This window comes from Leopardus geoffroyi, chromosome C1 (assembly GCF_018350155.1).
Source record: "Leopardus geoffroyi isolate Oge1 chromosome C1, O.geoffroyi_Oge1_pat1.0, whole genome shotgun sequence".
In the NCBI taxonomy this organism is placed as follows: Eukaryota; Metazoa; Chordata; class Mammalia; order Carnivora; family Felidae; genus Leopardus; species Leopardus geoffroyi.
Window position 1 is genome coordinate 194,074,832 of NC_059328.1, and position 13,672 is coordinate 194,088,503.

Below are 13,672 nucleotides of genomic sequence, written 5' to 3' on the forward strand. Positions count from 1 at the left end.
GAAGTGTTGGTATAGGATTGGCATTACTTCTTTGAATCATTGGTAGAATTCAGCAGTGAAGCCGTCTGGTCCTGGATTTTCTTTGTTGGGAGGTTTTTGATTATTGATTCAATCTCTTTACCATTTATAGGTCTGTTCAGACTCTCTTTGATTCAGTGTTGGTAGATGATATATTTCTAGGAAATTACCATTTCTTGTAGATTACCCAGTTTTTTGGCCTATGATTGTTCATAGTATTCGCTTATGATCCTTTTCATTTCTGTGACATTAGTTGTAATGCCCCTCCTTTCATTTGTGATTTTACATATTTGAGTCTTTTTTCTTGTTTTCTTAATCCCGCTGAGGGATTGTCAATTTTGTTGATCTTTCCCAAAACCCAACCCTTTTGTTTTTTTCTTAACAATTTTTTTTCATGGTTATTTAATTTGGAGAGAGAGCAAGAGAGAGACAGAGCGTGAGCAGAGGTGGAGTAGAGAGAGAGGGAGACACAGAATCCGAAGCAGGCTCCAGGCTCTGAGCTGTCAGTGTAGAGTCCGATGCGGGGCTTGAACTCAAACTGTGAGATCATAACCTGAACTGAAGTCAGATGTTTAACCGAATGAGCCACCAAGGCACCCCTGTGGGGTTTTTTCTATTCTCTACTTTATCTCTGTTGTCAATCCTTATTTCCTTCCATCTGCCAATTTTGGGTTTAGTTGTTCTTTTTCTAGTTCGTTGAGATGTAAAGCTATGTTGTTGATGTGAGACCTTCCTTTTTCGGTGTACATGTTCATGCCTGTGAACTTCCCTCTTCATTCTGCTTTCACTACATCCCGTAAGTTTTGGTATGTTGTGTCTGCCTGTGGATTTGTCTCAAGATATTTTCTAATCTCCCTTGTGATTTCTTCCTTGAACTTGTGGTTGTTCAAGTGCATGCTGTTTATTAATTCTTGTGTATTTATGAATTTTCCAGTTTCCTTACTGCTGTTGATGTGTAGTTTTATTCCATCGTGGTTGATAAGGATACTTGGTATGATTCCAATCTTAACAATTTGTGCCCAAAAGAGAACTTCTGTTCTAGAACATGTATTCTGATGTCTTCGGTTAAAACAAAAGAGAAGGTAGATATCCAAGGAAAGTGTTTTGAAATTGAATGTCATGGAGTGAGAAACTGACTAAATTACCAGTTGTTAACCCAGGAATTTTCCCCAGTGTCTTCACCTATTGAAAGAAGTTTCTTTTCCTTTTTTTAAAATCTCTATTCCTGATTAAAAAAAAATTTTTTTTTAACATTTATTTATTTTTGAGAAAGAGAGACAGAGCATGAGTGGGAGAGGGGTAGAGAGAGGGGGAGACACAGAATCTGAAGCAGGCTCCAGGCTCTGAGCTGTCAACACAGAACCTGACACAGGGCTCAAACCCACGAACCATGAGATCATGACCTGAGCTGAAGCTGGAGGCTTTAACCGACTGACACCCAGGCGCCCCTCTATTCCTGATTTTTAAAACTGAAAACAAAAGTTATGAGATGATAATTTTACTGTAGTAAATGTCCTTTAATGCATCCTTGGAGTTAGCTGTCTTGAATTTGGCTCTGATTGGTTATTATTTACTGACTGATTACATTTAAAATTTTCAAGTTTGTCAGAATATGTGTAACAGGGCTGAGAAAACTTTTAACTTTATAAATTCTCACCTTTAAGACATTGATTGCACTTATATGGCTCTTAGCAAGGTATCATAAAAGCTGCCCCTGCTTTTATGGTTGAGGGAGGAAGGTATTTTCAGGGAGTTGGCTAGGGTTAGAAATGAACCCAAATGAGGTTGCAATGGTGAGGAGAGGCCAGTAGAGGGCTCTGAAGTACTTGGTTCTAAGATTTCTGAATTCTTTCTTTAGAGCAATAGGAAACCCCTGAGACAAGGGGACCCAAGTCCCAAAAATCTTTACCAGAGTCCCAAGTGCCTTCTAAGCTACTTTTTGACAAGAGTCTGTTATATCTTAGAATATGTAGTTTTCAGATGGAGGTGTAAGTTAGAAATAGTTTAATATTTTCTACTCAGAATTGTAATTCTTTTTTTCAAATGAAGGTAGCATTAAAAGCTTTTCATTTGAAAGAGCACGTATTTGATAAATTTGCTGTCCATACACCACTGAAATAGAGTCATAAGTACAAATGAGTGACTATCAGAAAAAGGACATTAGGAAAATCTCACAATATGAACTTTAATTAGTAAGAATATCAGTATTGGTTCATTGTGACAATCGCCCCTTAGTAAATGTAAGATATCAATAGTAGGGGAAGCTGGGGGTATGGAAACTGTCTATACTACCTTTGTAATTATTTTTCTGAAACAAAAAAACAAAAAAATCCAAAACAAATAAGTGATGATATTGTAGATAGGAATAACCTCACTTTAGAGATGTGATCTTAATGAAATTAAATGGGGAGGGGAGGTCTTTTTGTCTTTTATTGCTATTATCCTATTAAAATACTTTCTTCCTTCCCCAATTCAAAGAACCAACTGTTCTTTAGAAGGATATAGGCAAGTGGAAAGAGAATACACTTCCATTTCTGATGGCTTCTTCCCACCGTCTTGCCGTGGGCAGTTTCCTTGTGTAGGTAAGAACAGTGCTGTGCTGGGTACCTATCATCTGCGGATCTCTGGGGCTCTCTCGCTGCGAGGCCCTCTCCCTTCCAGACTCTGTCCCATGAACTCAGCTGCCTTAGGTCTTCCCCCAAGGACTAGAACAGGATCCTCCTCAGTTGCCCCTTTCTCTGCTTTGACCTAAAAGCTTTTTGAGCATAATCTGGGATAAACTGGGCTCAACCTCATTTGTTTCTCACCTCTCAAGGATCCGCTGTCCTATATCAAATGTTTTCACTCATATGTGGATCTTGAGAAACTTAACATGGGGGAAGGGAAGGGGAAAAAAAAAAGTTACAGAGAGGGAGGGAGGCCAACCATAAGAGACTCTTAAATAGAACAAACTGAGGGTGGATGGGGGAAGTATGGGAGAGGGGAAAATGGGTGATGGGCATTGAGGAGGGTACTTGTTGGGATGAGCCCTGGGTGTTGTATGTAAGCCAATTTGACAATAAATTATATTCATAAAAAAACATTCAATATGTTTAAAAATTCTAAATAAATGGTTTAAAAACAAAAAAGGATCCACTTTTTTTTTCCTTTTCCTTTGCTGGCTGATAACCAGTTTTGAAAAACATTGTTCTGTGTATTTTTCCTGGTTTTCATGATGGCTTCAGAAAATCTGGACCCTCCTACCTCACTTTGGTGGAAGCAGGAGCCCAAAGCAGATGGAATTTATAAAGATTATATCTAAGTGCTGTGTTGAAATTGATACAATGTTCCTCTGTCAAAGTAAAAAGTAATACCCTATTTATGACTGTTTTAAAAATGATTTAAAAAAACCCTATCTCTTCTAATTGAAGTCCTATTATCTGCAACAAATTAAAATAGAGAGATAATAATGTAACTAGGAGAGAAGATTTAAATTCAGTGTGCAATTATATGCCTTGAGGTACCAGCAGATAATTGTCATCCTGGACACAGGTACGCATTATCACCTGGGCAGAGCATGTTCCAGGGAGCAAAGAACCCTGAGCCAGATTCCTGGTGTTGCCACCATGTCTGCCTTTTAGCTTCTCATCTTGAAAATGCTGGGGAACTTCAAGGTTGTTTAAGAATATACAGGCATAACTAATTGCTCTGTAGCTTATTGGCCACAGACCTTGGTAGGTACCTCTAGATTTTTCCACAGAGAATTTCATGGGCATTTCTATTGCTAACGTGCCGCGTGATCGGAGAGAAACCCATCTGGCAGTTCCAGCCAGCCCCCCCCCCCCCATACTCTGATTGTCATCATTGCCTACGGTAATATCACATAAAGTGCCAAACTACAACATACCATTAAGGAAGTGCTCCGTAGGAGAGACCAGCTCAAACTGCTAGCGGGAGAGAACACCCTGATTTTCTAGAAGTGATTCCTGTAGCAACATCTGTTTCAACTGGTTTCACACCACCAGTGTAGAGGGGCCCTCTTTTATCTTCTCTGTGCCCACCTCTAAAGACCCATCGGCGGAAATTGGAGAGATTTTGCTCTTTATATCAGAGATCTTGCCTTTTCCTTCTGCCTTTCAGAAGTGAATGCATTGTAAGTAATGCTAAATAAAGTGGATGTGATGGCTCTGAGAGATCCAAGCTCTTCAATTGTAACAGAAGGTGGACACTCACCACCTTCGTCTTAGTCCAAGCCTGGAAGCTGCTGTCCGGTACATTCTGTCTGGCGGCTGCAGGAGTGGGACTTTTATCTGCTAGTCCCCATGAACGTGGTGTGTGCAATTCACAATAGTGAATCAGCCACACATTTCTGTTGTCTGCTGCTGGTAATTAATACTTTCGCTCGTTCAGTCAAGAAACTTGCACGGAACATGTACTTTGGACTGGTTCCTGCTGCTGCGGAGATAAGAGTCCCCACTCTCAGTCTCAAGGAGCTTACAGTTCAGTGGTGGAAATGGATATAAAACAAATAACCAGATGATTACTTGGGGTAAAGTCGGATAAATGTCTGTTTTGTTAATGGAGGTGAACTTTATTCTCTGGGAATGTTTATTCAATTGGCTACGTGCAAATTTGCCGATTTGAAGTATGCTATGTTTAAGTGACTTGAGAAGAGATTTGTTTTTACTATTTTTTAAAATGACTTTATTTTTTTTAGAGAGAGAAAGAGTGCATGTGTGCAAGTGGAGAAGGGACAGCGAGAGAGGAGGAGAGAGAGAGAGGAGAGAGGATCCCAAGCAGGCTCCGCTCTGTGAGACCAGAGCCTGACGTGGGGCTTGAACTCATGAACTGTAAGATCGTGACCTGAGCTGAAATCAAGAGTCGGATGTTTAATCAACTGAGCCACCAAGCACCCCTTACTTTTTTAATTTTATTTATTTATTTTTTTTAATTTTTTTTTTTCAACGTTTATTCATTTTTGGGACAGAGAGAGACAGAGCATGAACGGGGGAGGGGCAGAGAGAGAGGGAGACACAGAATCGGAAACAGGCTCCAGGCTCTGAGCCATCAGCCCAGAGCCCGACGCGGGGCTCGAACTCACGGACCGCGAGATCGTGACCTGGCTGAAGTCGGACGCTTAACCGACTGCGCCACCCAGGCGCCCCACTTTTTTAATTTTAGACAATGTTAGTTACAAAAATATTTTATTTTTTTCTTGAAGATGTACACTTGAGGCAGTTTTCCTTGTAAAGTATTGCGTTTCCCCATGTAAATGTCAAGGAAGAGAAAGCTTAACACGAACAGCTAATTTTAAGCATCTGTCATGGAACCTGTGTTGCTCAGTGAGGAAGGTTCTCTAGGCTAACGCAGGAGGATAACTCAAAACCCTTGTGAAGATGCCTAAGTGTCCCTGTGAAGGCAGGGACCTTTCTTTGCTTCTTGTGTCCTCCAAAGCAGTTCTCTGCATAGCTGAACTGGAGACAAGGCCGTGGCACTCTCAGGACAGAGCGCTAATTATGCAACCACGGTTTCTTCCGTGTGAACTCCCCTGGTTTGACTTGGTTTTTATCATGACCCTTATTGGCTGACCCAACACTTCTTTATGCCCCAAGCAACTCTCCAAATAGGCTACATGTACAGAGTCCACCAGCCTAGGAGATGATCTAGTTTGAGGAGTCTGCCCAGTAGAAAGACTCCACGTTGGATGGTACCCAGTGGATTCAGTCAGATTCTCTTCTTTGGTCATTTTGATTTGCAGAGGACGCAGTGGAAGCAGGGACTGTGTGTAAGCTGAGGCAGCAGAGGGGGAAACGGAGAGGGCGTCTGGGTCATGAATATAGTGGGCTCAGTAGAGGAGGGGGTGAGAGAAAGCTGGCTTCTGAGGCGCTGACTGGATGTTGTGTCTCGAGCACTTGTTCGAGTTGTCTGAGCGGCCACTCGCTCGTGAATAAGGATGACTTTTCTAGCTCCGCAAGCCCATAAAGATCCTACGGTTTCCTTTCTTTCTGGCATGTGCATAACAGATGCCCATCAGATGAGGTGGGCATTGCCTACTCCTCATAGTCTGTAAGAGGCTAACACGATATTTAGGCAGTGATAATTCTAAAAGGAATTATTAATGCTTCCATTACCATATTACACATTGTAACAACATGCCGACCTCGCTGTCCTATTCACATTTAGCCTTATGCTGACTCTGTGTTTGCAAATCAGTAATGCTTGCATTTTTGCCAATATAATAAGAGTGTTAAACTGTATTGCTTGAAATACTGTGATTTTAATGTAAGCTAGCACTTTAAAAAGTATTACAAAATGAACCAGGTAAGCCCGAGAAAGGATTTTATTATCCGTCTTATTTTAGAATAGTTTTATTTTATTAAAAAATATTTTTTAATATTTTTATTTATTTTTGAGAGAGACAGAGACAGAATGCGAATGGGTTAGGGCAGAGAGAGAGGGAGACACAGAAGCAGAAGCAGGCTCCAGGCTCTGAGCTGTCAGCACAGAGCCCGACCCGGGGCTCGAACTCACGAGCTGTGAGATCATGACCTGAGCCGAAGTCGGACACTCAACTGACTGAGCCACCCAGGCGCCCCTAGAATAGTTTTATTTATTTATTTATTTATTAAAAAAAAATTTTTTTTTTCAACGTTTATTTATTTTTGGGACAGAGAGAGACAGAGCATGAACGGGGGAGGGGCAGAGAGAGAGGGAGACACAGAATCGAAACCGGCTCCAGGCTCTGAGCCATCAGCCCAGAGCCTGACGCGGGGCTCGAACTCACAGACCGCGAGATCGTGACCTGGCTGAAGTCGGACGCTTAACCGACTGCGCCACCCAGGCGCCCCAAGAATAGTTTTATTTAAATCAAAATGCCTGCTGTTCTGTTTTAATGCATTTTGTACATGTAAATAAAATCAGGACTGGGGGCACCTGGGTGACTTAGTTAAGCGTTCGACTTTGGCTCAGGTGATAATCTCCTGGCTTGTGGGTTCAAGTCCCATATCAGGCTCTGTACTGACAGCGTAGAGTCTGGAGCCTGCTTTGGATTCTGTGTCTTCATCTCTCTCTGCCCTGGTCCCTGCTCTCTCTCTCTCTCTCCCTCCCTCTCTCTGTCTCAAAAATAAACATTAAAAAAATTTAAATCAGGACTGGAAAATCTGATGATTTTCATCAGATAGGAAAATGCTTTTGTAACACTTGTCCTTGTTTGAAATTGAAATTTCATCTTTCTGTTAGAATTGATCAGCAGAAGCTCAGGTACAATCAGTAAATTGATCTGTAAAAGAGTACCCGCGGGGTTTTAACTATTATCTTTGGAATTGCTTCCCAGCCCACACAGGCAATTAAGTAAGAGTAAGAAAAAAAGGAAACACTCATCTGAATCCTCTATTAAAGTCTAGGTTCCACTCTAAGACACAACATTTTATTTTTTGATCTCATAATATTTAGCATATGTGTTGGTCATATTCACATGTATGGGCTCTGTTTTCTGCAGTATTCCAATTCTCCTTCTATCTTTCCTTATTATGCACTCCCATTCCCTCCCACCTCCTTGTGAATAAAAATGCCTCTTTCAAATATCTAAATTACATTTCATTTCATTGATAACTACCTTTAGTTCAGCACCTAACGCCTCCTCTCTCAGGAACTTGAGAACATGTGCTTTTTTTTTTTTTTTTTTTAATGTAGTATCCATGAACATAAAACCAGGAATTCAGAGTAAAATGAGGGAAAATTCAGTTATTCAGCTATATTTGGTCTCCTAGACAGAGCTGGTATCCTTCCTTAGTGCTAAAGATTGACTTGAGCTCTAACAGAATTCAGATCTCTTTTAATTTAAGTATAGAGCCAACTCAGTGGCCATGACATTCAAGGGTTTCCAGGTAGAATTGACTTTGCAAGACATCTGATAATGTATGTGCTTTCCCTAGTCCCCACTGCTCTGTGAATTTAAAAACATTTAGCAAACATTTAAAAATGATCAACCCAGGCTTTTCATATGCAAATGTTATAAAAATTAAAAAATATATAAGTCTATATACTGGAAATATAGTGGCCTTTTCATGAAAGTTTAAGAATTTCATAATGACATGGAAAAATACAGGAAGGCAGGGTGCCTGGGTGGCTCAGTTGAGTGTCTGATTTCGGTTCAGGGCATGATCTCACGGTTCGTGGGTTCCAGCCCTGCATTGGACTCACTGCAGTGCGGAGCCCTCTTGGGATCCTCTATCCCTCCCCTCTCCCCTGCCACCCCTTCCCCACTCACACACACACACTCTCTCTCTCTTTCTCAAAAATAAACAAACATTAAAAAAAAATACAGGAAGGCAAGAAGGTAGCCAAATTATTAAGAGTTGTTGCTAGATTTGTATTGGGCTCCTGCTAAATTAGCTTAAATCCTGAAATCACAGGCAAGCATTTACAACTAAGTTAAGACTATGGATGTTCTAAATAGAGCCCAATCTATCATTGTGTAAATTTTGGCATTTCTCTTTTTTGTTTGGTATCTTGTTTTTGATTCATCTAGTTGTCAAATCTTTACTTACTGAAAATAATGACTCACATATAAGGAAGACCCTCTTCTGCAATGAAGAGTTATTTCTGTTCCAATAAAATTCAATAATAGCTACTTCCTCTCAAACAGGAGTAATGCTAGCAGCACATTATAGAGACACCTGTTCTCAGCTATTCTCTTTGGATTCTAACCAGTTGTTACTACAAAGGATGTAAAAGATTCCTTTGGTGCAATCAAGATTTTTGTTCTAACCAACCATCGGCTTCATAAATCATTAAGATAGTTTCCATCTTAAATTAGAGGTACAATCACGGCCTATTTATATTAATCAAAGTGTATAATTATTTTGTTGTTTTCCTAGAAAACAATTTTGTGTTCGTTTGCTGTTTGTTTGCTAGCATAATATTACAGACCTGTATAGCCTACCTTTAGTAATTTCTCTATTCTGTAGACATAAACATAAACCTGTCTAGAGGATAGTAAAATTACTGAAGGTAGGTTCTACAGTATAATATTATGCTAGCAAACAAATTGCAAGTGAATGTAAAATTGTTTTCCGGGAGGGAGGGGGGAAGTCTTGTTTAACTTATGACATCGACCCAAGTAACTGTGTTCTATTTGTTCCCAAACCAGTCTTGAAAGGAGAATTTGGTCTCCATTAAGCTTGAGCAGAATACTTCCAGTAATGATTGTACAGCCTCCATTTTCATGAAGTCAGCATCATAGAAAATTGATTAGGCATATTAAATATTTCCAGGCTTTAATAAAATAACAAACGTGAATGGTGTTAAAGTCAGTACAATGAAAATCTTCAGAAAAATATGGTTTACTTGATAATAAAGCATTAGAAAGGATGTCTCCTTTCATTTTTCTAACTACTTTCTTCTTAAGCTAAACTTGGATTGAAATTTTTTTTTTTTTTTCCGAAGGAGGCACCATAACATGATGGGACCAGATGGCATGATGGGATGCCAGGTTTGGTAGGGAGGAGGGGACAGCACCCCTGGGTTTCGATTTCAGCACCCACCACAGACGAATGCTGTGGCCTTGGCAAGTCACTTACCTTCACTGAGCCTTGGTTTACTTGTTTATAAAATGGGGGCAATAATAGCTACCTTATTAAGTAAATACGTAGGAGTGGAATTGCTAGGTCCTGTGGTTAAGTATATGTTTATAACGAGAAGGAGTTACCAAACTGTTTTTTTACAATGGTTTTACCACACGTGATTTTTAAAAGAAGTCATAGATTAGCTATTTTGATGCTGTATGTCCACCACCTTAGAGAATCAAATAGCCTCCCGATCAGTGTGGGAAATTGTGTGGGAAATGCATGGAGAGTGTGGATGGACGAAGCAGGTGCGCAGGAAACTTGGGCTGGAAAGTTTTGCTTTAATTTCCTTATCCCGCTGCATTCCAGAGTCAGATCTCTACTCACAAGCAGACGGATTCTTCAGCCTTCAGGCCCTTTTCTGCTCTAGTAACTGAATCATCAGATGGAGGCAGGAAGAGCGTAAGCTCTTCCAGGGAAATTTTGGATGGCTGTACAGGTCACCCCAGCTGCCAACTCAGCTGGACATTTATTAGCTCAGTGCTGACTAGTATTCTGTTACTGTCTGAGGTTCGCTTCCTGCTGTTGGTGTGTGCCCGGGTCATAAGGCTGGGTCCTCAGCAGTGACTCCACGCCAAGCTCCTTGCTGTACCGCCCCTTGCCGTCCCCTTGGGAGACCTGGGGCTTCGGCTTATCATTATTATTAGTCTCTTCTGCCCAAGAACTGCACCTACACGCTAATCAGTTCCCTCTTTCTGTTTCACCCTGATGGGCAGACCTAGGGATGTATGGAAACCTTTCTGCGGTAAAACTGTTAGGTTGTCTAGAAATTCATCAGTGAGAAAAATACCTGAAGGGAAGTAGTCAGAAGCTGTAAGGTGCTAAATATTTTTCTTTCTTTTAAGTGTAATGTTTATCAATTGATTTTTAAACCTTGGGCAGAAATTTGTCAGAGAGTACGGATGTGAAATGAAGGTGTGTCTGTGTTGGTTTGCAGCCTCGGGAGTTCCCTATCTGAATCTGAACCTGGCCCCCGTGCATGGGATACAAGAAGACACTGAAGAAAGGGGCAGACCACTTCACGTTGGTAGGTGGCAGTTTTGATACTCGAGGAAACTTACATAGGGGGCTTCTCTTGGGCAGTTGCAAGATGAGTGGATCTCTACAGCCTGGCCCCCCGCTCCCCACTCTCACCGTGCCCACCAGAATCTTAAAAGTTTATATAGAGGCCTTAAGTGGGTTCGGTCGTGTATACCACCCAAATGCTCTCAACCACACATTATTCTCTCAAGGTTGCATCCTTGAAATGGCTCCAGCTATGGGAATGGGGGGCAGAGTGTACATTTCAAGGATATGAGAGATGGTGAGTTTTGTGGGTCCAGCTTGCATGTCAGCCGGTGGTCATGTGGTCTCAATGACCTCCTCCAACGATTTGCTGTCTCTGTTGAACTGCTCACTGGTCACTACGAAGAGAAATTTAGGGGAGTGGTGTTCACAGCTGAAGAGAGATAACAGTATCAGGGACCCCATGGCACTTTAGAATATGTAAGGAATTCCTTATATTTTCTGCTAGAATTACTGCAAAAGGTAGAAATGCTTAGATTCTTCTGAAACTCATACCTCATGCTGTGATGACTCTAACACCTCTAAAGCTTGATTTTATTCTGGCCACATTGTGCAGCATAGAAAACACGGTTACTTTTAACCTCTTTACCTAAAATTTTTTCTGACCTATAAATGATCCCAGGAAAAGAATCTAGAAATACAACGTTCCACTGAAGTAATGAACCGGGAACATGTAGCTTGCCAACAGCTAAACTTGAGCATGATTATATGAGTGTGAGGACTGGTGTTCATCATCCCTGTGAAAACGGGTTGCTGTCACTTCCCTGCTGAGCCCCGGGGCGCATCCCAGTCCCATACTGAGTCTCAGGGGGGACGCACATGTTCGGGGCAAGACTGATCTCCTCCATGGTGAATGACTATTTGCCACGATGAAGGTAGTATTCTGAGAGGAGCAAATGGAGGGTGAGACATGGGAAAAAGTCAGGCTTTTCCATCTAATTAGGACCCTTTCTGTGTCAGCTAATAGTAAGGAATGAATGTTTCCACCTAACATTTACTGTGAAAACTAGCTGTCCAAACCAGAGAGCATCTGACCAAGCAATTGCACGTGTCGCATGGAAATAAATGCACAAACCTGTTAGCAGAGTGAGCTCTGTGTGGGGCACACAGGTATGAGCAGGTGTTTTGGTTCAGGTAGGGCTTGGCCAGGTGCTTGACCAGGGTTTGGATTGGTGGGAAGAAAGGGTCGGTGTCTCATGCCAAAACCCAGCCATGCCAGTGGATTTGAGGACAAATGAGTAGTTATTTGTGTCAGAAAACCCAGTAAAAGTAGGGCATGATGATATGGAATCCTTGAAAGTAGGGAGGCTCGATAATCCAGTTTGAGGCATGTTGACGAGGGGCTCTGGAGATCTGAAGAGAGACCTGTGAAAGCTTTTTCAAAGTCTGAAGTTGGTCAGCAGAATGAGTAAACCGCAAACATCTGCCCCTTCTGTTGCCTCTCCCACAAGGAATAGCACCCCTGCTAACAACTTGGTGTAAAGACAGTTGTTGATTCAGTGCTACTGCTGAGTCCCAGTTTCTTTATTTACACACACACACACACACACACACACACACACACACACACCACACACACACGTTTTTCTCTTGAGAATGTTTCTTTTAGATGAATTGTTTTTTAATTAAAAAGTGACATAGTCCCATAAAAGAACAAAGCAGTTAGGTGCTCACCTCCAAAGGAGAGATTATTGTTATGTCTGTATGGCAAACGGATTCCGGTTGAGAGTTTTGGACTGAAATAAAAGAGCGTAAGCGAAAACAGCAGGAACATTTGAAAACCACACATCTCTCTTCCGGCACTCCCTTCCTAGAACAGAAATAAAAGACGTGTGCTTTAAAATATTGGATAGTGAGGGGCGCCTGGGTGGCGCAGTCGGTTAAGCGTCCGACTTCAGCCAGGTCACGATCTCGCGGTCCGGGAGTTCGAGCCCCGCGTCAGGCTCTGGGCTGATGGCTCAGAGCCTGGAGCCTGTTTCCGATTCTGTGTCTCCCTCTCTCTCTGCCCCTCCCCCGTTCATGCTCTGTCTCTCTCTGTCCCAAAAATAAATAAACGTTAAAATATTGGATAGTGAAATTTTATTTGTACTTGCCGTTCTCCCAAGTTACAATCACTACCTGATAGTGTTAATACTTTTGTTTAGTACCCTTCTTTAAAAAATACAGGGGAAGTGACCTGTTCCAAGAAACGGTGTCCTTTAACTCAATTGTGTGTGTGCTGTGATTATTTTTAAAGTGGCCTATTGAGTAAAGGATATGAACAGGTCACTTATAAAACAAGCAGTAAATGTGGCTAATAAACGTGTTAAAAAACGTTCCTTCACTAATACTCAAAGAAATGCAAATTAAAATAATGACATGCCATTTTTGCCTGTCAAATTAATATTTCTGAAAATTGTTGCATAAATTTTATGGCTAGGATTGCAAGCCAACACATTTTGGGCAATGGAGGCACATAATAAAAACTCTAAAGACGTTCCTGTGCTTTGACCCAGCATTCCTACTTCTAGACTTTGCTCTGTGGTCATCTGGGAGAAAGCCTGATGAGGTCCAGAGGTGTCAGAGCAAAGCAGTCCTTCCCTCCCCTGGGCTGTAATCTTTTTTTGCAGTGGTTGATCCTCTAATTTTCAGTAATACCAGTCAAGCTCCTAAGTCAGATCTTTTTATAGGACTCTGGATTTGAAGTCGAATCAGGCTCTTAAATGTGCTGTGGCTTCTCCCGGCTTCATTGTAAAAAACCTCTGAAGAGCTAGACACAGAAGATAAAAAAACAAAAACAAAAAACAAACCAACAAGAATCCTTGACAAATAATTTATTGCCAAAATTACTAAATACTTGGTCGATAGAGCGAAACGGAGGAAAAACTGTAAAGAAGCTTTCTCTTATTGGGGCGCCTGGGTGGCGCAGTCGGTTAAGCGTCCGACTTCAGCCAGGTCACGATCTCGCGGTCCGTGAGTTCGAGCCCCGCATCAGGCTCTGGGCT